This window comes from Amblyomma mixtum, chromosome 7 (assembly GCF_055824585.1).
Source record: "Amblyomma mixtum isolate Tamu chromosome 7, ASM5582458v1, whole genome shotgun sequence".
NCBI lineage: Eukaryota > Metazoa > Arthropoda > Arachnida > Ixodida > Ixodidae > Amblyomma > Amblyomma mixtum.
Genome location: NC_143018.1, coordinates 72,088,024 through 72,111,762, shown reverse-complemented (window position 1 = coordinate 72,111,762; position 23,739 = coordinate 72,088,024). Strand labels below are relative to the sequence as shown.

Here is a 23,739-nt window from a genome sequence, read left to right as displayed (position 1 = left end):
TCGAGAAGGTAGTACCCAGGACAATAACGCTACGTTAGCCGAACAGCGTCGCATAGTTCAAGTTTCGGGCAAGAGCGTTAGGGTAGTAGGATCGATTAGCAAGCTTCAGGTGAGCAAGTTGTTATGCCCAGCAGAAAGTAAAGGGCAGTCGGGACACTTACGTGCTGCGACACGCACTGACTCATCGAAAGAGCCAGCCGATAGTTCGAATTCTAGTAGAAAAGGCGGCTCGCTTCTGAGTCAAAAAGCTGATGAGAAGGGTGAGGGCACCGCGAGAAAGGGAGGCGCGCAGGGCCGTTCTGCGAAGGCAGTTTTAGGAAGGCGACCACGCGCAAGGAGAGCCAAGACGAGGGGTGCTCTCGAGAGAACGGACGAAGTACGGGCCGAGGACATTGTAAAGTTAAAGGCCAGCCAGCAGCGTGAAAACGCGAGAGGCGCCGAAAAAGGGCCAAGCTGACTAGGCGTGTACAGACACCGCGAAAGCCACCTGACCCATTGTGGCGACGCTGCGATAGCAGGACGCGTAAAACTCGCAGCGCGCCACAGAGGAGTATACGCACAGCTACCGCACGAAAGAACGCCGCAGAACGCGCTCCAGACGAAGGACATTGCCGAATCGAGAAAGGAGTTCTCATAGGCGTTTCTTTCATACGCGACCGTCATCCCCTCGCATTCAAATGTTCAGACGCTACTCGGGTGTTGAAGACGCGCGGCCGGGGTGCGGAACAAACCAATGTCGCGTGGCGTCTGAGGCTTGCAGGTGTCAAAGCGAAGTTAAGCTCTTCGATTTTTGTGAATTGTCGGCTGCTAAAGCCACTGTTGGTGTGCGACCGCGCAGGGCGCGGTTGAAGAATAGGCGACCCCTTTGAGCCGCGGCGCGGCTCGTTAGCAACGGATTCCGAGGATGTCTCTGCTGTTTGCTTTTTCTTTTCTGAGCCATTCCTGCAGAAAAAGAGTTTTGAAGAAAAAAAAAGTGCAGAAAAAAAGTTTTGAGCAGGAATAGGTTTCGGACGCGTTGGTTACATTGGAAGTGTTTCTTTTGATAAATATTGTTTTGAAACATGCACTAGTAGTGCCCATGTGTAGCAGCGTCCGCTAAAACGCGAAGTGCTAGCCAGACGGACCATTTAGGCCACTAGCATAAGCGCCCTTGGAGTCGCTTTATTTTATGGCCTTAGGAAAATTAATGTGACTTTGGCTCCGATGTTGAGCTAAGCTTTGCACGGTTATGCAAGGTGACGGCAGTATCCTCCCATGCAGAATGAAGGGGAAACAAGCGCGTTCGTAATTGTCGTGGTCATTACGAATCGAAATCATCACAAAAAGGGGAGTCTCAAAGGTAATGTCGATAGCTTAAATTGAGGTCCCTAACGCAAGTCAGCATCATAGTTGCTGTTTGCTGGTGGTTTTTTTCCTGGTGTAGGATTTTGAACATATTGGTTTTGTTTATTCTTTCAAAGTGAGACGGGCTTTGTAGTGTAATGTGCCGATTTGTGGGCATTTTGTAAGTGCTGCTGGACCACTCCCAGGGATTAATTGGCTTTGTAAGAGGGAAAGAGCCTGGCATTGCTTAGTGGGGATTGTGTCGTGCTTGCTGACTGAGCGGTTGGGTTTTCGGCGAGGTTCTAACGCTAGCGGAGCACGAGTCATTTTGCAGTGCCCTTTGTGAACCTGCACGTGCAAAGGAAGCCTTCGGGGGGGGGGGGGGGGGGGGGGGGGGGGCTGAGCTCCAAAACCGCCGAGAGACAACCGACTTCGGTTGAGACCAGCCTCAAGTGACATCCCTCCGGACAGCGGATGCTGTCCCCTGTCCATCGGGATCTCCTTCCCACGGCGGGGCAGTCTGTTACGTTTCGCCTTCGTCGTGGGGAAGGAAACGGCATGGCTGCAGCGGAACGCCGACTAACCCCGAGACGTGCGTTGGGTGAGCGCCTGGATTGCCACGGAAGCCGCGTCCGTCTGCCCGGTTGAGCGAGCGTTTCCCCTACACCGAGTGCGAACGCACGTTCGAACGCATGAAATGCGCGGGAACGCCGCTCGTGGACATTCAGGCGTCTGTGCTACGTGGATGCCATCGTTCCCCCTCTCCCAACGTGTGACTGCGGTGATCCCTCGGGAGTGTGTGTGTGTGTTTGTGATTGGTGCGAGAGAGAACTTCCTTCCTCGGCAGGCCCGGCCCCCATCTAGGGAACCGAGGGAAAGGGAACTCTTTAAAACCTCGGCAGCGGCACGGCCGAGGGGCTTTTTCATCAGGGGCTCTTTTCATCTAATGGTCACCTCATGAGCTGTTCACATGCAGCGTTCCAGCAGTGAGCGTCTCGTTACCGAGCTCACTTGTAAATAGTGTAAATTTTGTATAAAGTCTTCTCTCCATGTCTTTTCCCGCATCCTCGTCTCCTACCTCCTTCATTCCCTCTCCGGCGCACGACCATGCTACCTCATCTTTAACACTCTGCACTTCGTCTTTCTGCCTCCCTCTCTGCCTGTCGTGCTCTTAACTTCTCCAACTGCTTCTCAAATTGACCTCGTTTCTCTCGCTGAGTTCTCGCTCGAGGGTCTCCACCCTGCTGCTCCACTCCCTGTCGACCCTTTGCTTGGAACTCCATGCGCCTCTCCTTTTGTTCCTTAAGGTCTTCATTCACCCTCCTGACCTCACTCGCCACTTGTTTCTGCAACTTCCCAATTGCCTCATAAAGTCTGTCCATAAAGCTCCTCTCCTCCGCCTCTGTCACTCTTGCAAACCCCGTTTCGCCCAGGAAGCACCAGCGTTCGCACGCTTCGCATTGAACGAGGTCTCCTCCCTCACCCTTTACTTTCTTAGCTGGGCGACCTATGTTTTCCTGCAGCGCTGCGGGGAACACTCTCCCGCCATTACGTTTTCGGATAGTCTGATAAAAAACAAACTTCTACACCCCCCCCCCCCCCCCCCCCTAAAACAAAGAAAATCTAATTTCAGTGCTGGCACGTGGTCTAAGCTAACCCAACACAGGCATAGCACTAAATTTCCCGTCGCTACCTTTAAACAAACTAAAACCTACTTCCCTAATTGATTGTAAAACATTTTATTCGCCAAGAGGTCGTGTTAAGTGGTCGAGAGTACGCAGCCCTCGACGACTTTGTCAGCCCACTGCACAGCCAAAACTTGCGTTCTGGGTTTAGAGCTAGTCAGCACGGTATCCCACCGCTCGACAGAAGTAGCGGTAACTAGATCACCCGGAGGTGGCTCTATTTTGCAGTCCTACAGGGTGTGATCGTAGGTGGCTCGTTGGCCACAGTGTTTGCAGTTTGGGTTGTAAAGATCTGGATAAATGTGCGCGAGGAGTGACGGGGTGCGTATTGATCTCGTCTGTAGACGACGCCACGTAACCTCTTGTTCTTTAGTCAGGCTTTTGTCCGGAGGGGGGAAAATTCTCCTCTCTAGTTTAAAATGATTGGTGAGATCATATGTGATCATGGAGTCCTTCGTGAAATTCAGGGAGCCAGACTCATCCACTGCCCGGTCGACGAAACCTCGGGCTTTATTGTGGGCTGCCTTCCCCGGATTCCCCGAATGGGCTGGGACCCATATAAATCCGGAATAACTTGGTGAGGTGTTTGTAATTCGTCCTTTTGCGAAATTATTGATACCCATTTTGGAATCGCTGAGGATGATGCTATCTTGGGTATGCGCTAGGGCGAGGGCTATAGCCGCCTCTTCTGCCGTTTCAGAGGATTTCGTTTTGATTGTTGCCGAGACGATGTGGTCACCATTCTCGTTCACAGCCACAATTCCAAAGGCATTGGTATAAGTGTTCCAGCGCACTGTCCGTATTTATTATGTAAGGCGTTGGCTCGTGCCTGCATGTCTTCTACCCTCATGGTTTAAGGGGTGCATGTTTTTGGGGAGTGGTTTGATTAGTAGGGCCGTCCTATAGTCGCGGGGTAAGTCTACTTTAGCATCGTTATTAGTAGGTTGAAAGTTAATTCCAAGCCTGGTAAGAATACTCCTGCTGCAGTTCTGGATATGGCTAATCTCGCTGTTTGAACCATTAAATGGGCTTCTTTCAGTTCATTGTAGGTGTTATGTATTCCTAACCTCACAACCCTTTCGGTTGATGCATTTAGTGGGAGTCCTAACGCAGATTCGTAGGCCTGCCGTATCATGCTATCCAATTTGTCCTATTCTGCTTTCGCAAATTTGAGATAAGGGGTGGCATAGAGTATCCTGCTTAGCGCAAAGGCCTGCACTGGTCGGCATAAATCTCTTTCCCTCACCCCTTGTCTGCGATTAGCTATGCGGCGGATTAATCGCGCCTTCGCTTCTACCGTGCCTTTTAGCTTAGTGAGTGTGTCAGTATTCTTTCCATTTGTTTGTAAATACAACCCCAGTATTCTCATGGTTTGTACCTCTTTGACAGACCGTCCATGAACATAGCCGTTTATTTGCGGGGGTGGGGAGTCGTAGTACACCTACCTCTTTGTTTAGGACGGATCACGAAGAGTTCAGATTTTTGCTCAGAACAAGTGAGGCCGGATTCCCATGCGCATGCCTCAATGATGTCCACTGCTTCTTGGAGTGTGTCTTCTATGTAGCCTTCGCATCCTTCGGTTACCCAAAGTGTGATGTCATCTGCATAGAACGTGTGATGTAGGTCTGGTATTTGTGCCAATTTGGGGGGGAATTTTGATGAGGGAGATTTACTTCCTCAGTCCTAGTTTAAATCTGCCGCCGCTCGCTTCTACGTAACACAAATACAAATGGACCAACCATCTCGCGGCGCAGCGGAGCCAAAAAAGGTTGTAAGAAAAAAAGAAAAGGTCACTGCAAAGTCGTTACTTCACAGTTAGACCGTTAAACTCGACCACTTTGGCAGCAGTTCACCAGATGATCAAACTCAGCCGCCGTTTCGTAGTGTCCAATGGCGCCGACCATGGCGAGTGCGGTTTCAGATTGTTCCTCCGGCGTCCCGAACCCAAGCGCGACCGGCAGCAACGAAGTACGGGGCCGCGGGAACAAGTGCCACAACATGCTTCACTGTCTCGTCTGCAGATTCACAGAGCGCACAAGTCTTTGAAACACCATCAGTGAAGCGTGCTGTCCACGTTCGTGTGGAGAACATCGCACCTCGCCTCTGCAAGGAAACCACTCCCCCTCGAGTTCTCATACAGCCATTCCCGGCTGATTTCGGTATTTTCCCTGCAGTATATCGCTAGGGAGGACTTCTTATTGCATGCCTCGCCATGTTCTTGTGTCATCACCTCCCTCGGTTCCGCACCTGCTGCCGTTACGAGGCTGACCATCGGCAAATAGAAATCACGACGCAACCGCCAAGTCCGCCGCGTCCATCTCGTCGACCGTACCGAAGATATCAAGTGTACCATTGCTTGCCGAGGCAGGTGGTCTTCGGGGAGGCCTAGGAGTCTATTTTCATAGGCTGCCTTCGCTACGGCCTCTCGGGCTCTAAACGTCGACCAGCTCAGCTCCCCTTCGATGGCTTCCACTGGTGTATACCGGTGGGACCCCATCACCATCTTTCCCACATCTCTTTGGCGTCTCTCCGGGAATTCTCTTTATCTGCATTGAGAGACATGGGACCCCAATGGCTTATAACAGGCCCCAGTACAGTACTGCATCGCATCTGCATCGCGCGCTCATGTGGATTCAGGCAGTCAGTTACAGTGCGGACTCTCGCACCGAGGTACTTCACTGTCTCCACCCAATAGATTGTGCCTCCCTGTAGTGTCCGCTCCAAGCTTGCGGGCTCCTCTCCCACTCCCCATGCCATAACTACACATTTTGCGTGGTGGAACCTCAGCGTCAGTCGCGTCATCTCTGTGCCGCTTGTCTAGTAGCTGGTGCAGTGTATCTGGGGGGGCCTCAGCAGAGACAGTCACACACACTGCACAACTTCTCAATTTTTCAAATAAATATCTCTCTCTCGGGAATCTATTTCTCAAAGAGATAAGTGCCTGGAATGTCTGGAATACATCTGGCGACGAGTCAACATTGTGGAAATGGTAAACGTACTCACTAACGTGTGGAACGCATGGGGCAACGAAGTGCAGCAGCTTGCAAGTTTGAGACTTTGTTATAAAATGCTGCATCTTTCATTTCACCCTCGCAAGTATTGCGCTCAAATTGAGAAACCAGAGAAAAAAATTTTGCAGGCAAATACTACCAAGCACGTTTTACCCATTTCCACAAGCCGTCTATGGCTCGGAATGCACTATCTACTGTACGATTTTAAGACAAAATATTTTCTGGAATCTGTATATCTGCGAGGAGTCTTCTGTGCATTAATTTTTGTCGTGCTGTCAAAATAGGTGCTTTGCTGAATGGTTGCGATTGTCCTACTTTGCAATCCAAGCCTTTTCAGGTACAATCATCCTGGTATCTTCTGTAGTCTTCTTTTTACTCTGAGATTTGATGCGATTGTATACGTGGACATCGGGGTGTATGAATAGTCACAGAGAAAACAGACTTCTCTTGTAGAGAAACCGTTTCTCATTAAGCAAAACTTATTTTTTGGTTTTTGTGTGTGTTGATGTTGTGAAAGGTGCCTTAAAATACATCTCAGTGACAAGCACAAGTAACACAAAGGAAAGAAGCATTTGGCAGCTGCTGGGAGCTATGCTTTGGCAGTTGAAAACAACTCTGCATTTCTTTTTTTTTTCACTTAGCCGTGCATGTTGTTTTATGTTTGCAAAGAGCTTTAAGTTTGCAATCTGCATACAATGGATCTTGTATGCTGTGATGAGGAGAATAATGGTTTTGCAAATGTAGGCGCTTTGAAAGTTAATGCAGTCCTTGAAAACTGGACTGCAGGCTGCAGCTATGTAAATGCTTCAGCAGGAACTGGAGTATTTTACTCTTCATGAAATCTGAACCCATGCCTTGTGTCTCAAACTCTGCATTCTGCAGTGACATCAAGACATCTCAGATTGTCGTGTTCACTTCCATGTCTGCGTTTTCATGAAAAGTCTTGAAAACGAGAAAATGTACAAGCACAAAGGAAAGGTCTGGCAGATAATGGTTCTTTTTTTTTTTCAGGTTGGAAGAAAATGGGGACATTTTCAACGAAGTGCAAGTCTCCACTGTGACAGTCTGCGGATTACTCACTGCCAAGCTATTATTGCCTGATTTTTACATGCTGTGCAGTTTCTTGAAGAGTGTCTCAGAACTGACTATCGCATGCACTGCATTCAGTGTTGTGACAATGCTGTGCCTGTTTTGTGTTGTGCTTTACATGATGCCTCACTAACTTAATCTGTTTGTACGAGTTAAGCTCACATATTTTCAATCTCTACAGGAGTGATGCCTCAGCAAAGGAATCTCTTTATAGCTTCTTTGTATCATTCAAATTGCACTGTGAAGGTTTTTTTGAAGTATAACTGCGCACATTGCATTTACAGTGGCTGCTTATGCTTAGAAAGCTTCTCTTATTATCAGACCAGCCAGATTTGTGGTCTCTGGGAGCAGTAATGATTATGGAACATGTGGCATTTGACAGAGCTTCATAAATTAATTATGTGGTGGCCAGCCACTCCACCACTGAATCTTTATAGAGGCGCGATGCTCATAGGGGCACCTTTTCAACAAGGGTGTATGAAGAGACTTCCGCGACTGAGTCATAGCTGCAATGTGTCGGCCTGCGTGGTGAAGCATTGATGCATTCCTGACACTGCCTGCATGTCCTGCAACATTTTATAGCCCATAGGCTCTAAAATTTAACTGGCCATATTCTGGCCATGCATGGATATTCATTTTTTGCATAATGCCGTTTTTGAGCACTGTGTCTACCATATTAATTGACCAGCAATAGAGCGCACATGCCTGTGCACCTGATCTGTTTGATGGAGCAGTTGTAATGGCATTCAGCTGCATGTGTCACATTTCAGGGAACATACACTTTCTTCCATTTGCAGGCCCAGTCGCTGCTCGTAGCTGCTCTGACTCGCCATCTGAGAAATACGAGGGAGGAAGGCGGCACTATCGGTGTCCTGAATGCGACTATTCCACATTTTCCCTCACCAACTTCAAGAACCACATGAGGACGCACACTGGAGAGCACAAATTCCGATGCAGCCATTGCAACCAGGGCTTTACAGAAAGCGGCAGCCTGAGAGCGCACATCCGCATCCACACGGGCGTGGGGCCATACCAGTGCAACTTGTGTCTTGTCTCCTTTGGAGACACGGCGAACCTAAGGCGCCATATGCAAACCCACATCAGTGAAAAGCCGTTCTTGTGTCAATTTTGCTTAAGCACTTTTGCATGCATGGCGGATTTGAAATACCATAAAAAGAAAGTGCACCTAAAGGAATCCACCTGCACGTAATGCCACGGTGTGGTCTGCCAACATTCAGTGATGGTAGGACATTACTTGTGATCCAGCAAAGAGACTGCTTCAAGTATTCATATTTTGTCAGCCTGATAGCCAATTTGGCACCTTGCAACCTTTCAAATAATTCTTCTACTGCTTCCAAGTGCTTTTTTTATGTATGTGTTGCAACCAGAATGTCGCCAGCATAGTGTTAAAGGGACAGCCTACTGACTTTTATCAACCATATTTTCTTTTTCGGCAATCGAAAGCACCTTGCCAATATAGACTTATGGCCTGTGGGTCTGAGAAATGCAGCAAAATAATTTGGAACGTCATTTTTCGACGTGAGCATCTCACTTTCCTGTGGCTCTCGGTGTTTGCAAAATCCAACATTACAGCCAATCACTGCTTGCCAGCTGACAGTAGCCGTGATGGGCATTGCATACCTTAAGAAGTGCACAGGTTTTATTGAAACTATACAATACATTTTAAAAAATGATGAAAAAAACAGTTTAACCATGCAAGGAACAGCCACTAATTGCAGAAAAATGAAATTTCAGGTGTCTGAAGTTTCTTCCAATGAAAACAACCCTCTATCTTAAGCTCAGTCTTAATGCAGGCAACATAGCGTAATTACGACCAGAAGTGCAAAGTTTCTACTCAATTTCGTGCCACCGCCGGAGCTGGCTCAACTTTTTTTGCCAATTTTAAATATAAATTTTAGCCAAACCGAAAGTTCTGCTCATGTCATCACAGAGGAAGATCTACGAAAATATGCCCATATTTTTCTACTCATCTTCAACAGTAGAGTGACCCTTTAAACATTACAGTGACCTTGTAACCATCTTCAGGTTTGTGAACGCTGCAGCAGCTTTTTTTCATGTAAACACAGTTTTCATTTGGACATGAAAATGCTATAGTCTGTTTAGCTGCCAGTACCACTCACCAATATCCAACATGGAGAACTCCTTGTGAGTGAGCAATTGTAAAACAATGCCCACTTTTGATATTGACTCTAAGTTTGAAACTGGTATGTTTATCAGCCATCTACATCTGTTTGTAGCCTTTACAAACCATTCCCTTTCTTCGAAACCACAAGTGGTGCATCATATGTGGAAGGCTGCCTCTCCCCGACCTATTGGTGGAGTGCATCATTGTACATTGTTTAGAACTGCTGTTTGGCTGTGAGGTTTTTGTTCAAATTGACACAAAAAGATAGTTCGACAAAGAAATTTGAAAATGTGTTCCACTATGCCATACTGCCAAATAGTTGAGACGTGATTAGATTCTGTTAGGAATCGAGTTGATTTGCTGCTCGTGAAAAGCGGTGTGAAGGAAGCTGACATAACAGCCCTGGAGATACATTTCCTGTGTATTAAAGTTTTTTTTCGTCCTGGACATTCTTTTGCTGCCTGTTATTTCGCACTTGTGTGCTCAAAATGGCAAAAGCAGTTGTGTAAGCTACTTTGGAATCCAGACTGACAATAGTGGGGACGCGCCCCGCTTTGTCCCTTTAGGGTTTGTTCCCTACGGTGTCCTTTCTAGTTCTAATAACAAGGGAGGATGGATGGATGGATGGATGGATGGATAGGAGCGCCCCCTTTGAAACGGGGTGGTGGCAATTGCCACCATGCTCAGCTTTATTATTTTTTTTTGTTTACTGTGTTGGCAATTCTCATTAAGATTCTCCATCACCTTTGCCTACGGTTTCCTACAATTCTAACCTTATGCCACATCTCTGCTCTTCAGCCACCAATCCTCCAATCGCTTTTTGCCGACTTCCACTGCAGATTTATTTACATGACCATTGTTATCTTTAAACCCTAGGGCCTCAGAAAGAGTGACTGTGCCTGCAGCGACATCCGGATGGATACCATCACATTTGATTATGAGGTGTTCAATTGTTTCCACAGATCTACCACACACTGCACATGTGTCATCTTCGTTAAATTTCTTTTTGTAGCTGCGTGTTCTAAGACACCCTGATCTAGCTTCAAAAAGTAGGGCACTGCCTCTTGAGTTATCATAGAAAAATTCTTTCCTGATCTGCCTTTTCCAGAATCGATATAGTTCTGCACTATGTTTCTTTTCCATTGAATTCATCCAATTTTTAACTTCCGCGTTTTTAACCTGTCGTTTAATGCTCTTTCTTTCTCCGTCCTCATGACCGGCATACTTACTGGTTAGTTTTCTAGTTCTTTTCTGCCACTGTGAGTCAACGTTCTTTCTGTATAAATATTTAAATACCTTAGCTGCCCATCTGTTATCGCCCAATTTCCTCAGGCGTTCTTCATATAGTATTTTACTCTTAGCTTCCCGTGCCTCGAACGATGCCCAGCCCATATCCCCTTGTACTGCCTCGTTTGTGGTTTTGCCGTGGGCACCTAGTGCTAATCTTCCAACAGCTCTCTGATTTACGTCTAATCTCTAATCTGCCCTTAAGCACAGAACCGCATTGCCGAAATTAAGTCCCGGCACCATTATTCCTTTCCAAATACCTCTTAGTACTTCATATTTGTTGTACCCCCATAATGCCCTTTGTTTCATTATCCCGGCGTCTCTTCGTCCTTTTGCCCTAAGAGCCTGTTCATGCTTTTCCGTGTATATCTGCCCTTCGTTTAGCCATATCCCGAGGTATCTGTATTCGGCCACTTTGGGTATTTCGTGGCCTTGTATTGTAAGCACCTGATCAGTTGTATCGTTAAAAATCATCACACCTGATTTAGTTGCGCTAAAACTGAATCCTAGAGCGTCTCCTTCGTCTCCACAGCAATTAACCAAAGTTTGTAAATCTTCCTGGCTATCTGCTAACAGTACAATATCGTCCGCATACATTAAACCCGGGAGTCGCTGCTCGGGAGTCGGAGGGCGCCGGCATCGCAGCGCCACGAGAGGCGCGATTGCTGCGTGCTCGCGCGGGAGATAACTGGCTCTTGGGCTGACGAACTCGTCGCGCGCGGATGTTTGGGGCGCAACTCTCCGCCAGCGGGGCGAGGCCTCTTGATGGGAACATTTTTTAAATTATTATTCGAGCTGTTTGCCATATTAGGCATAACGAAAATGGAAAGAAAGTTATATAAAGGAGTGTGTAAACAAGAATTGCTTATAAAGCGGCAAAAGTTCGCGATAAAGCGGTTATCATGAGTCCACTTGCGATAGTCGTCTGCAACGTCCCATCGCAGGCCTACATTTAGGAAGCGTCGCCTCACGGAAGCTGTAGCCGGGCAAGTCCACAGCAAGTGTTTTTCGTCACACTGGTCGGGCGCAGCACCACAATGGGGACACTTGTCAGTCACTTCGAAACGTCACGCCACCGATGACGCACAGGAGTCAGAGCCGCTCCTGCCCGAATCCGGCGCACAGATACCTCGTCCCGTCCGGCCTCGGAGTTTTTCCCGTGCCCTAGTGTGGGCAAACGTTCGTTCATAACCTTTCTGACGAGTCGGACGACCTTGATTCCTTAGCGTATTTTGCTGCTAGGTGGCGTTATTGTTGTAGTAATAAATGCCTTATTTTTGTCAGCCAGTGTCGTTCCTTTGGCCCGCCGTGGGCGGCATGCGCTCGGTGGCAGGTGCGATCACGGGGTGGGCTCCGGGCGCTTCTGAACTGTGTCAGCCGCGGTTAAGCGGGGAAAATGTATTTATCCCCTTATTCCAGCCCCACGATATGCGCTTCGAATTTTGCATTTCTGCAGTGAAGCGTCTGAAGGATTTTTTTTTTCTTTTCAGCTTTTGATGCTTAAATACTACAATTCATGCTGTGAATAAAGACCATGTGCCTACAAAGTCAGAAGTGGCTTCAGCACTTTTTTTTTTCTGTGTTTGCTGTGTAAATGCGAATGGCAATCCCCAACCTGAAATGCATGGTCAGTGCAAAGTGAGAATTAAACATAGTAGACCACCACACAGACACTGGCAACATAAAAAAACTGACCAGGCTGGCCAGACCTTGGGAGGAATAATCCTCCAGCCAGGTATGTCACTTTCTCGGGGATAGAACACCTAAAAAATGACGGTGCCAACCACTTCCCAAACAGCCATGACCCAATAGTTTCGAAACCGATAATGAGCCTGGCTTCCAGCTTCGCATATTTTCCAATTGTTTCCCAATAAACCAATGGGAATCTTCCATCTTAGACCGACTAGGCTATCTGCTTTGAGCCAGAAATGAGTCTTCAAAACAAGAGCTCACCACGAGTAGTTAGCTACAAAACTGAATGGCCATGAAACAGACCCTATGCCCAAAATTTCTGAGAGAAGCAAACACAAGAAATGGGCCCCCCTGGCCTTGTCTTCAGTGTTAAAATTATATGGCCTATACTCGTGCAGTGGCATGCAAAATCATGAAGCAGTCTATTTTTTTTTTTTTTGGCAACTGGTACTGCCCCGCCACATTTGTGGGCAATCAGTATTGTCGCCTGGCTGGCACTTGTAGGAATCAGATTTTACTCTGCACCTTGCTTCCTTCTAAAGTGGCCGACTCCTTTACAATTTTTCTCCATAAAGCTCAGAGAACATTAGGTCACCGAGTCGGCATGCTCCAACAGCTGCGTAGTTTATTTTTCCTCATATCATCCTAATGCATTTGAAACACGACAAAGATATGCAGAGAGTATTGTTTACCCCTTTTTACTCATGTATATGCATTCTGTATACGAAATGTCTCTACTTCTCTACGTATTATCTCATTTCCCATTTACATGAGTCGCTATTCAGAACCCCAACTTAAATGCAGCATTTTCTGCAGCTGTCGCCACACTTTTCGTTCTTTCTATCAAACAAGTAAGCAACTACTAACATGCCCTGGCACCGTCCATGTGCAATATCTGTGAAACACAGCCGATCTTTCAATAAAGACAAGCCACAGGTAGTAAGGATGCATTCCGCACTTTTAAGTTGGAACATAATCCACAGTACAAACATTTGTGTGACGATCTTTAAACAATAGAGGTCAATTCAAACTCTTGGCTCGTTAAAATAAACTGCAAGCCATGCTTCAAGGTAAAACCAGCACAGTAACGAACAGTACTGTTATCACTATAGTATGATACAACTTAAAACGGCAGTTAACACTGGACCACGGTGTCTTGTATTACTCGGCTAGCCAATCATAACAGTAAATAAAATCAGCTTTTTAACAAGCCAGGTATTGAAATTCTACAGCTTTCTTGTGATTAACTTCTTGGTTAGGTAACAAGAAGGGTTTTCACAGCGGACTACCTTTTCGTCATGGAGGAATTCTGTGACGCAGTCCTGAATGTAGGCGGAATTTCACTGCAGACTTATTAAACTATAAATGCTGGGATCAGAAATTCACCCAACACATGGCCGCTCTCATTTCCGTGTACAACAAAGCACCACACCGAGCCTCGCTCATAAGCCAGTACGAGTTGAAATAGCATAGCGACAGCTCCTACAAAGAACGCGGTGTGAATATCTCAGCAAGATTAGCTTTTCCTTAACAGGGTAGACAAAGACACAGCGATAACCACAGAAGCATGTTTATTATATGTAGAGCAAGGCCCTGAACATAGCTGACATATAAGAACAGTGTGTTAACAGTTAACACTGCATGCATGTATCATAATATGCTATCTGCAGAGCCGACATTAATACTGGGAGTGAAAATTGCCTTTGTGACAGTTGTATGAAAGAAATTCTTAAAGCTGGACGCGGGAAAAAAGTATATGGGCATACTCGCATGTAAATAACATCCAAGGAGCGGTATTACCAGGTTCAAATGAATTTTTAGTTTATGTACTTTGAATTAAAAATGTTGCTGCGAAGTTCACAAAACTGATGAAGGTGGCTACATGGGCTTCATAAGTTACACCCTATACTGGCATCATACTAATGCAAACAACATAATGGAAGAGCTTTCAAAGGAGTTGAAAGTGTTGTTTACAAGATTAGGATATGTCAATTTACCGATTAAAATGCAAACTATGAGAATATAGACTTGAAGCTGTGCCCTTCCAGAGCAACAAGTTGGGCATGTGCTGCACAGCTGCCAACTGTTGCACCACTAGTGAGTAAAGGCAGAATCTGCTATGGCAGAGGCCCCTAAACTTCTGCAGTGGAAAATTTTAGAATTTGTGAATCGAGAACAAGAAATCTGCAACTTAACAGTACTGCATATTGGGCGAGTTGGTTGACATACATCTTGCAAAATTTTTAGCGTGAAAAACACGGACAGAAAGAGTAGACGACACGAGCGCTCGTGTCGTCTACTCTTTCTGTCCGTGTTTTTCGCGCTAAAAATTTTGTAAGATGAAAATCTGCAATATTCCGTGGGAAGCCCTTTTACGTATGCAGGCTTTCCAGCAGCAGCCGCCTTTTACCTGTGCCCATTCGCCCATTTTTTGCCAAGTGCATGGCTGCGAGAGCCATGAAATACACTAGCTTGCTTAAGAGGATGGGGCAGCTGTCATGTCGAGCCATCACCAGAACTTTATTTGTCACCCGATTCTACCATTCGAGAGGATTCAAATGATTAAATTAATCACATTACCCCCGTTCTATCTTGCCTAGCTGCTATTGTCCACAAATACGATATTGAAAAAAAAAAAATGTTGCTCATAACATGCATTTCTGTGAACAATGCTATATAGTGCGATTGTTCACGGAAGCATGAAAAATTAGGGACCAGACAATTTTAAGCAAATATTGTTGTCATGGGATTGCGGGTGTGCATGGTGTGTGGTTGCTTTTAAACAAAAGTGATGTTAATGGTCTTTCACTGTCGAAGGTCACACGCCTTTCCCCTCCCGAGGTTCCCCGAGGTTCCCCTCTGCAGTAAAAACAACGAGAGACACGTTGCATTGGAATGGCCTCTTGCCCCAGTGAATGCAAAGGTGCCTTGCTGAGTCACCGCTTGCTGTGAAGTTCCTACAGTGATGCACTAGTACAGCCTCTCGCCTGTGTGGACGCGAAGGTGATCTGTTAGCTCACTATTCTGTGAGAAGCTCTTGCTGCAGTAAACACACTTGTACGGCCTCTCTCTTGCGTGGACGCGAAGGTGCATTGTCAGGTAGTTTTTTTGTGCGAAGATCCGGCCGCAGTGACAGCACCTTAAGGGGTGCTCTTCAGTGTGTGTCCTCTGGTGGTTCCTTAAGTCAGCATCGGTGTCCGTGGAATAGCCACATTCCAGGCATACGTGCTGCTGCGTTCCTGCTAGCAACAGCTGTTGAAGCAGCGAAGTGCTCCGGCTTGAAGTTGTCACTGAACCTGCACAATGGAAGAAACCATACACCAGTGCATATATATATCAAAACTGTTTTCTTGACAGCTGACTGATCAATATGAGATAAAGTCACCAGAAATTGAAAAACATAACAGGATTTAATTCATGACGTTTCGGCTGGAGGACGAGCCTTTTTCGAGTGTGGCTGGTCCTCCCGAAACGTCGTTTATTAAATCCTGTTATGTTTTTCAATTTCTGGTGACTTTATCACACACACACACACGCACACACGCATATATATGGGCCATCTCTCTTTGCTTATCCAAGTGGTGTTCAGCAGAAACTTGTGTGGGAATGCGAAAGCACTGATGGTTCACTGTTCACTGCAGGAGCATACAAACAACTGGCTGCAATGAAATCCAGGGACGAAGTGTGAGCGTATGACACCACCCGGAGCGCTGTATAACGAATGGTTGCATCACAGTTTTGATAAGAAAGTCTGGGAAGACACAGAATTGAAGACGCATATGTCGTCGGTTTGAATCCTTGTCACAAGCTAGCATGCAACTTGACAAGCACACATAAGCTATAAGCTACGAGAAACCACATGACACCAACTGAAATGCTGTACGACAACCAGTTGCATCACAATTTTGGTATGAATGTCAGGAAAACTGGTCAGAGGCGAGTATACCAGGTGTCCCAGCTAAATGTAACCAAGCTTTTAAAAAAACGGGGTGTCCTAGCCGTCTGAAACCAAATGAGGGTTGCTTAGAGTCGCGTGACCTAGTCTGCAGTATTTTTTTCGTTCCTCAAGGTTGACTAATTAGTTAAGCTTAATTAACTAACTTTTTAATTATTGACTTGAGGCACAAAGTGTAAATGGAAAAGTTGTAGATCGCTTTGACAAACAGCTTATAGGGACATTTGCAGCAAAGTAACATTTACGTAAAGTACTTTTTTTACCGGCCTTTAACCACAACCCACACAATAAGAAAAAGCTTCCAACATGACAACTTTGCCACTTCAACGTCCCAAGATGCGCCTTATAGAATAAAATCTGTTTTTTCTGAAGTCTTCTCTTCGATGAGACTTTGGGTGCACATTGGGGCAGAGAAGTGAGTGAGCAGCTGGCCACGTGACAACTTTTTTGAAGGCCAATAAATGAAGCTACGTAAATCGTAACTTGAGGGAAACAGCCCCGGTTTTTCGAGGCGATCTAAAACTTTTTCATTGACACTTTTTTCCTGAAGTCAATAATTAAAAAGTTAGCTAATTAAACTTAACTAATGAATTAACTTTGAAGAGCAAAAAAAATAATCAAGACTAGGCCACGCGACTATGAACAACCCTCAGTTGGTTTCACTGGACCAGGACACTTCGCCTTTTTTAAAAGTTTGGTTACATTTAGCTGGGACACCCGGTATATAGGAGAACAACATGTATAGGATTGTTTGAAGTGACGGTGCTCGGCTTGCTGTATGCTTCGTACGGCCGCCTGATGACGTCACCCTATTTTTCTCGCCATGTGCGTAGCTGCAGTCGAATATTATGAGGTGCAGATTCCATAACACAAATAGGAAAATTGTAGAGAACAATTGTTACTATGGAAACAAATTAAAAGATATGGGAGGTAAATCTGTATGCGCAAGGGAAGTTCGCAAGGTATCAAGTGAAATTCAAAACAACAGAGACGTAGTTGTTTTTAGCAACCGTCGGTGAACATGCAGCACATCTGATAGCAAATGCAAAAAATCAACAAGCTGTACTGCAGAATGGTGGCAGTAACAATGCTTTGGCCGTGAGCAATCCACCAAGTGTTAGAGTAGTGACTTGCTCTTCAATGAAGATGTCAGAAGATAGGCTTCCAGCCTGAAAACAAAAAATAGAAAGTACATCACCTCTAGCCGAGGCTTTCCACAATGAGACAAAGAACCAGCACTAACAGGCAAAGGGAGAAGAGAAACCGGACATACACCGTGAATGCTGGACGTAACTGAAGTGAACTGTTAAAACCAGGATATAACAAAAGTGAGAAAAGCCCAAAACTTTTCGTTACATGCAGTTTTCGTGTGAAAACTCAAAAGGAATATGCAGAATGGAAACAAAACAGAAAGAGGGTTCAGCTTAAGTTAAGGACAACGCAGCGAGCCATGGAAAGAAAAATGATAGGTGTAACGTTAAGAGATCGGAAGCGGGCAGAGTGGGTGAGAGAACAAACGCGGGTTAATGACATCCTAGTTGAAATCAAGAGGAAGAAATGGGTTTGGGCAGGGCATGTAATGCGAAGGAAAGATAACCGCTGGTCCTTAAGGGTAACGGAGTGGATTCCAAGAGAAGGCAGACGTAGCAGGGGGCGGCAGAAAATTAGGTGGGCGGATGAGATTAAGAAATTTGCAGGCATATGGTGGCCGCGGCTAGCGAAGGACAGGGTTAATTGGAGAGACATAGGAGACGCCTTTGCCCTGCAGTGGGCGTAGTCAAGCTGATGATGATGATGCAGATGAAATTTTCAAGTAAGCATTTACACCGTAAACCACTGTTACTGTAAACAAGGAAAAACATTTTGCAATCGTGCTGACAACGCGACTGTGGCAGCAGCCGTCACAATCCCCATTGCGCCTTATGTGATGCCGCTACTCATGGGGTGAGGAAAGTGGGGAAGGCGGGGGATTCAAAAGACCCTCCTCCCCTTCCTGCATGTACTATCTCTTGGTCTACACGGTCGCCGCTGGCTTGGGAAACGGACTCGTCTTTGCCTTGCATGGCCAGCACTTTCCACTGTTGCTGCTCCTGCTGCAAGTCTGCTGTCAGTGCCTGAATAGCGTGAGCAATTTATCGGCTGCAGTGGGCACGCATTGCTCACCTCCTGTATTCTTTGCCATGTCCTGGAGTTTTCCACTGCTTCCGAGCGTAAGCTGTTATGAAAGGTTATTGCATTAGCTTAACATTTTCATGTCTCCTTATACAAAAGAGTAGCTCCCATGCTGCAATTTTCGCAACATTTAAACACTCGCCGAAACAAAATGCACTTTAAATTACATTCTGAGAAATCCACCTGCTATATGTTGAAGCTTACGCGTTGAAACCAGAGTGAAACCCACAATATGGTGCCTCTTTCTCTCTGCCTCTTTTCCGTCCCTTCTCAGAATCTTCTTCCTACTGCATGATTTGTGTTAGCAATATTTGCAATTATACTTCACAACACTTAAAATGAACCACTAGTTAGTACTTACTTGTCACTTTAGCATATTTATCAACACTGTGCTTTTCATGCTAGTACCTGCTGTATAATACCATTAAAACTACGGCTTCTCTGTTTACATCAAGTTAGGGGTGAGCATATATTATAGCTTATCAATAAATCCATGACAGAATGGCAGAAACAGTGGCAAAGAACAAATTCAAATTCAATAAGGCAATTTGGCACTGATATAGCAAATTTATACTTTCAAGCTCCCCTGAATTCATCAGTATGACAGGTCATAAACAGCCTGCCATCAAAAATTAACACGTCCGAAAATTGTAGCCGAGCAAAAAGCTGCACATACTGCAAGTCAGTGCATGACTTTTGATCACTTTTCTTCAGAAAGAAAAGTGCGCACAACGGCACACCCCACTCTGCACGTAACACGTTATTGCTGTCACAGAAGCATTTCACAAAAAAGTCCAAAGGTCATAAAACACCCCCAACAAATTACGGGTGAAAGGTGCCGATTACACCTTCCACCTGTAGCCGCCATTCTACATTCGTCACAGAAATCTACTTGACAGCTGCAGTATTCGAAATACCCATACATGAAGCAATTGCTCCACTTAAATAATGAGAGCTGTAACTACAGAAAACATTATAATTATTCCCATCACAACAAGGGCCTCTTTTTGCCACAGGTGATGCCCCGGAGCAGTGTAACAGATCAAAGTTGGTTGGTTGGTTGGTTTATGGGGTTTAACGTCCCAAAGCGACTAAGGCTATGAGAGACGCCGTAGTGGAGGGCTCCGGCAATTTCGACCACCTGGGGTTCTTTAACGTGCACTGACATCGCACAGTACACGGGCCTCTAGAATTTCTCCTCCAAAGAAATTCCAGCCGCCGCGGCCGGGATCGAACCCCCGTCTTTCGGGTCAGCAGCCGAGCACCATAACCACTGAGCCACCGCGGCGGCCCAAAGTTAGTTGAATGCACACGTAAGAAAAGGAATAGAGGACATGTAAGCACATAGGCAATGTTATCAGCAGGAAAATGGCTGTAATAAAATCAATTCCATTTCTCATAGTTCCAACTTCCAGGTGCCACGATGTATGGGCATCACTTGTGTTCTCCAAGAAACTTTGTTTGTTACTCATTCCTTTGTGCAGGTGTACAACTGCAAGAGATATTATGCATGATAAAATACACCAGCAATGGGATCAACACCCTAAACAAAGCATGACACAGCTTTTTAAATATGTCCACAGATTCAATGTCTGGTTTTCCTACTTGTGTTATTGGTGGCAAGTTATAACTACTCAACATGAATTAGTTAATCTACCACCAGACTATTATAACATTGTAATTTTGACACTTAGTGGCTGCTCAAACTGCATTTTGCACATTCAAGTTATATGCATGGGAACCTACACTTTACAGCCGATCAATGAATCCATGAAAGCATGGCAAAACAGTTAAAGAAAAAGAATCCCTGCACAACATTCATACACACTTCATACCAGAAATGCAAAAGGAATGTCCTAAATTACAGGCAGTATGTTGGACAAAAAGTTAAGGACACGCATGCGTTGTCAGAACTGTATCGATCTTTTAGCATAAACACAAGCACACTGGACAATAAAATATTTGTAAGGCTTCCACATTGCACCTTTCTATTCCAGGGGTCTGAACGCAGAGTACACTTGGAGGCCTCCTTTGAACAGTGGCACACATTGTGAGACTTCCAGGCTTAATCATGAGTGCGTACTTTTGCGCATTTCTGCTGAAAGTGAGCTACACCCTTGCAAGGACATCACAACATCGTTTATATCTTGCAACATGGTTTACGCAGTTCGGAAGGTGCCCCTAAAAGTATGAAATGGTCATTTCAATAATTAGATTTTGGACCACGAGGCGAAGCAGTGAGATAATTTGCCCAAATGTCCACCATTCCACAATCTCTAGTGACCCAACAGAAACCCATTAAATGATAGGTATGGTCAGCACAGAATTATTCCTGTATACGCAACCATTGTCATGGCAATGTACATAGCTACATCCCAGGAATAATTTGAGGAGCAGTTTGAAAAACACAATGGCGGTAAACCTTCAAACGCGAACAGAGTAATTGCTCTTATGAAAACTACTGTATTTACTCGTGTAATTTGAGCACCCTTAATTCGTTATCCAGTTTTATATATAAAAAAAATTTTACTCGCATATTTTGCACTCTTTGCTGCGCGTACCACCAGCGTGCAAGCGGGTACATGCTAGCCAGGCTTGGGACGCTCTCCCGGACAAACAGCTGCGAGAGCGGACTTCCAGTAATCTTTGACACATGCCAGAATTTGAAACTACTGAACCATTTACTGTTTGGCTTGCCACTAGTCAGCCGGGCCACAAGCAAGGGAACCGTTTTATTGCCTTTATCTCCATTTGCCTCTGAATGCTGGCTTCGCAATTGTAAAATTCCACATTTACTCCATTGAGCTGTGCACACACCGTCAAATACCATCCTGCTGGGGACTACAAACCTAGAGAGTATGGTCGATTTAAATTTAGAGTGAGCTTTCTTTTTCTGGGGGGGGGGGGGGGGGGGGGGGGTGCAAATTGGGGGTCAATGTAAAGGCAGCAATATACAGTATATATTGCGCATTATGACCCTTGCAGTTTTTTAGGACGTTTTTGCAAAATCTTCGCGTAATCTGCGCACTCACTCTTTGAAGCCTTACAAAAACAAGAGTGCCTAAATTATGCGAGTAAATGCGGTAAGTCTGCAGGAATAAAGGAAGATGGCAAGGCACTGAATGAAACACAAAACAATACACCCATTGCTGGTTCCAATACTGTCAATGTAATGCATGCTACGGCCAGTGCCGAGACATTCATCAACGAGCTACATTGCAGTGAGGAGAGCAGGCAAGTAACAATGCCTTGGCCCATGAGCAATCCACAGCTCGTAGTAGTGAAGACTGGCAGCTCATCGAAAATATCAGAAGATAGACCACTGATCTGCAAAAGAACTAAACAGTGAGAACAGATTATTGCCATTCAAGGCTTTCTTTCATCCTTTTACACACAAATGCAGAATAGTATGTAACAAGTAATGGTTACATGGCGGAACTGCACAATGAAACAGCAAAAGAAAGAAGGGGCTAACTTCAGCGCTTGCTGTAGTTTGGACAGCAGGGATGAATTCGGACATTACGAAAAGTGAATCATTCTGGTTGTCGTTAAACTGTTCAGATAGGTGCACTGTGGAGACCAGCTTACAAGAACTGCATTTACTTGATAAGTGCCCATCGTTGCAAAACAGCTATTTTCCTTTCCACCACATACAAGATGCATACAATCGAGTGTGAACATGACACTCTTCTCGGATATAAAATGGCACATACTATAAAAAGAAACAAGATCAGGTCTTCTTTTCCACTTCCAAACACAAATTGCAAAGGAGTTGTAAGACGTTTGCTTCATTTGCCTCACTCACTTGTTAGTGAGAGGAAGGGTTAAATGGGGTTTAACGTTCCAAATCAACTAAAGCTATGAGGGACGCCATAGTGAAGGGCTCCAGATAATTTTGACCTCCTGTGGTTCTTTAACGTGCACTGACATCGCACAGTACACGGCCCAAGGGGAGATTTTTCGAACATTAGGCATTCGAACATAGTTAACAAACACAAGCATGAGAAAGCACAAGCAGATGAAAGCAACATCGTTCCAGAAGATTCGAAAGAAAAGATACAAGACAAAGCTTTAGCAATGAGGTATGCGTTTGAACAACACTATAGCTTTTACGCTTTTTCGAAACAACACTTGAGGTCAAGAATATTCACGAATAGCTCAGACCAAGGCACAATTGTTCACCGAGCTCGGAGGCTGTCCTCGGAGCAGCAGTTCGCAACTACCACCGAGCACAACGGTTGGGCGGAGGTGAGAAGTGGTCGCACTGGTCGCACAACTGTGAACAAAAGTAAACCACGCCGTGCACTGTTCTTACAGTGTCCTCGACAGTTGTAGCAGAAATTAAAGGCGTATAGTGGTCATGCGTCAGCGCATATGCAATACTGTCGCGCACGTCATGCGCCAATTTATAGTTAGCGCTCCGTAAAATGCTTGGATTGTTTCGCCCAAGGGATCACGAAACGCTTGGAGTCGCACTCCAGTTGGCACCTATTCTACAAGCAGCCTTAGCCAGGCCAAACCCGTTTTTTTAACGGTTAATCACTGCAGCATTTTTCAGCCTCTTTGAGAGCTGTAAAGGCTCCAAAGAGCCCGAAACGTCCGCCACAGAGCGCCGACGGCTTCGCGCGACGGAGTATGGCTGCTTCAGTTCCGAAGCCAGAATCACCGAGCTGGCTGAGCCGTGCAAACTTCCGTGAAAGCGCACGTATCTTTTCTATCTCTCCAGTACGTTCAACAACAAAGATCAGTCTACCAAACGTCAAAGTAGTCAGAGTTTGAACTCATGAAGCTGAACTTGCGTCCCGTCGCTACCGTCGCCAAAGCCAAACATACCAAAGGAGGCTCCATTGTTGATGCGCATCACGATGCCGCTTTCCTCATCGTGCAAACGTATACACCAATTGACCTTGTATACACCTTTACACCCATGGTTACACCTTACACCGTTACAAGCGCGTTTTGCAGTAATTTTGGAATTTTGCACGAGCACGATAGGCAAAATTCGATGTCGGTTCTGGGCCTTCAAGGAGCTTGTAAAATGAGAAAATGAAACGAGATTCAGGGAGCTCTCTGAATAAATAAGTTCGAAATACCAAACCATCAACTGGGCATGTGTTAGTATTGCCTTCAGTCATGGAGGAATAAAAATGTCTTTAGTCAACCTCTCTGCATTTCCATCCCTCTGACCACGATGCTTCTGCCTTTAGCTCAAGGTCCATTAAAAATTCAAAAAGCGCGGGCAATTTTGTTGCTGCACCATCCAAAAGAGGGCGCCACACGCCTCAACAAAGGAGAAGTCGCTGTAGATACAGCTTTTAGACCAATTAAAACATTAATATTGTTTATAGCAACCATCAAATAAAAAATATGCATATACAA

The 23,739-nt window shown here is 45.5% G+C and overlaps 1 long non-coding RNA gene across 1 annotated transcript; it reads left to right on the top strand.

Annotated features, from left to right (window-relative positions):
- The first annotated feature begins 1,742 nt into the window (after window positions 1-1,742).
- Window positions 1,743-9,701, top strand: LOC149336455 (uncharacterized). Its single transcript, XR_016284280.1, has 2 exons — window positions 1,743-3,782; window positions 7,031-9,701. It is a non-coding gene; the product is annotated as an uncharacterized LOC149336455 (long non-coding RNA).
- Window positions 9,702-23,739: the final 14,038 nt, after the last annotated feature.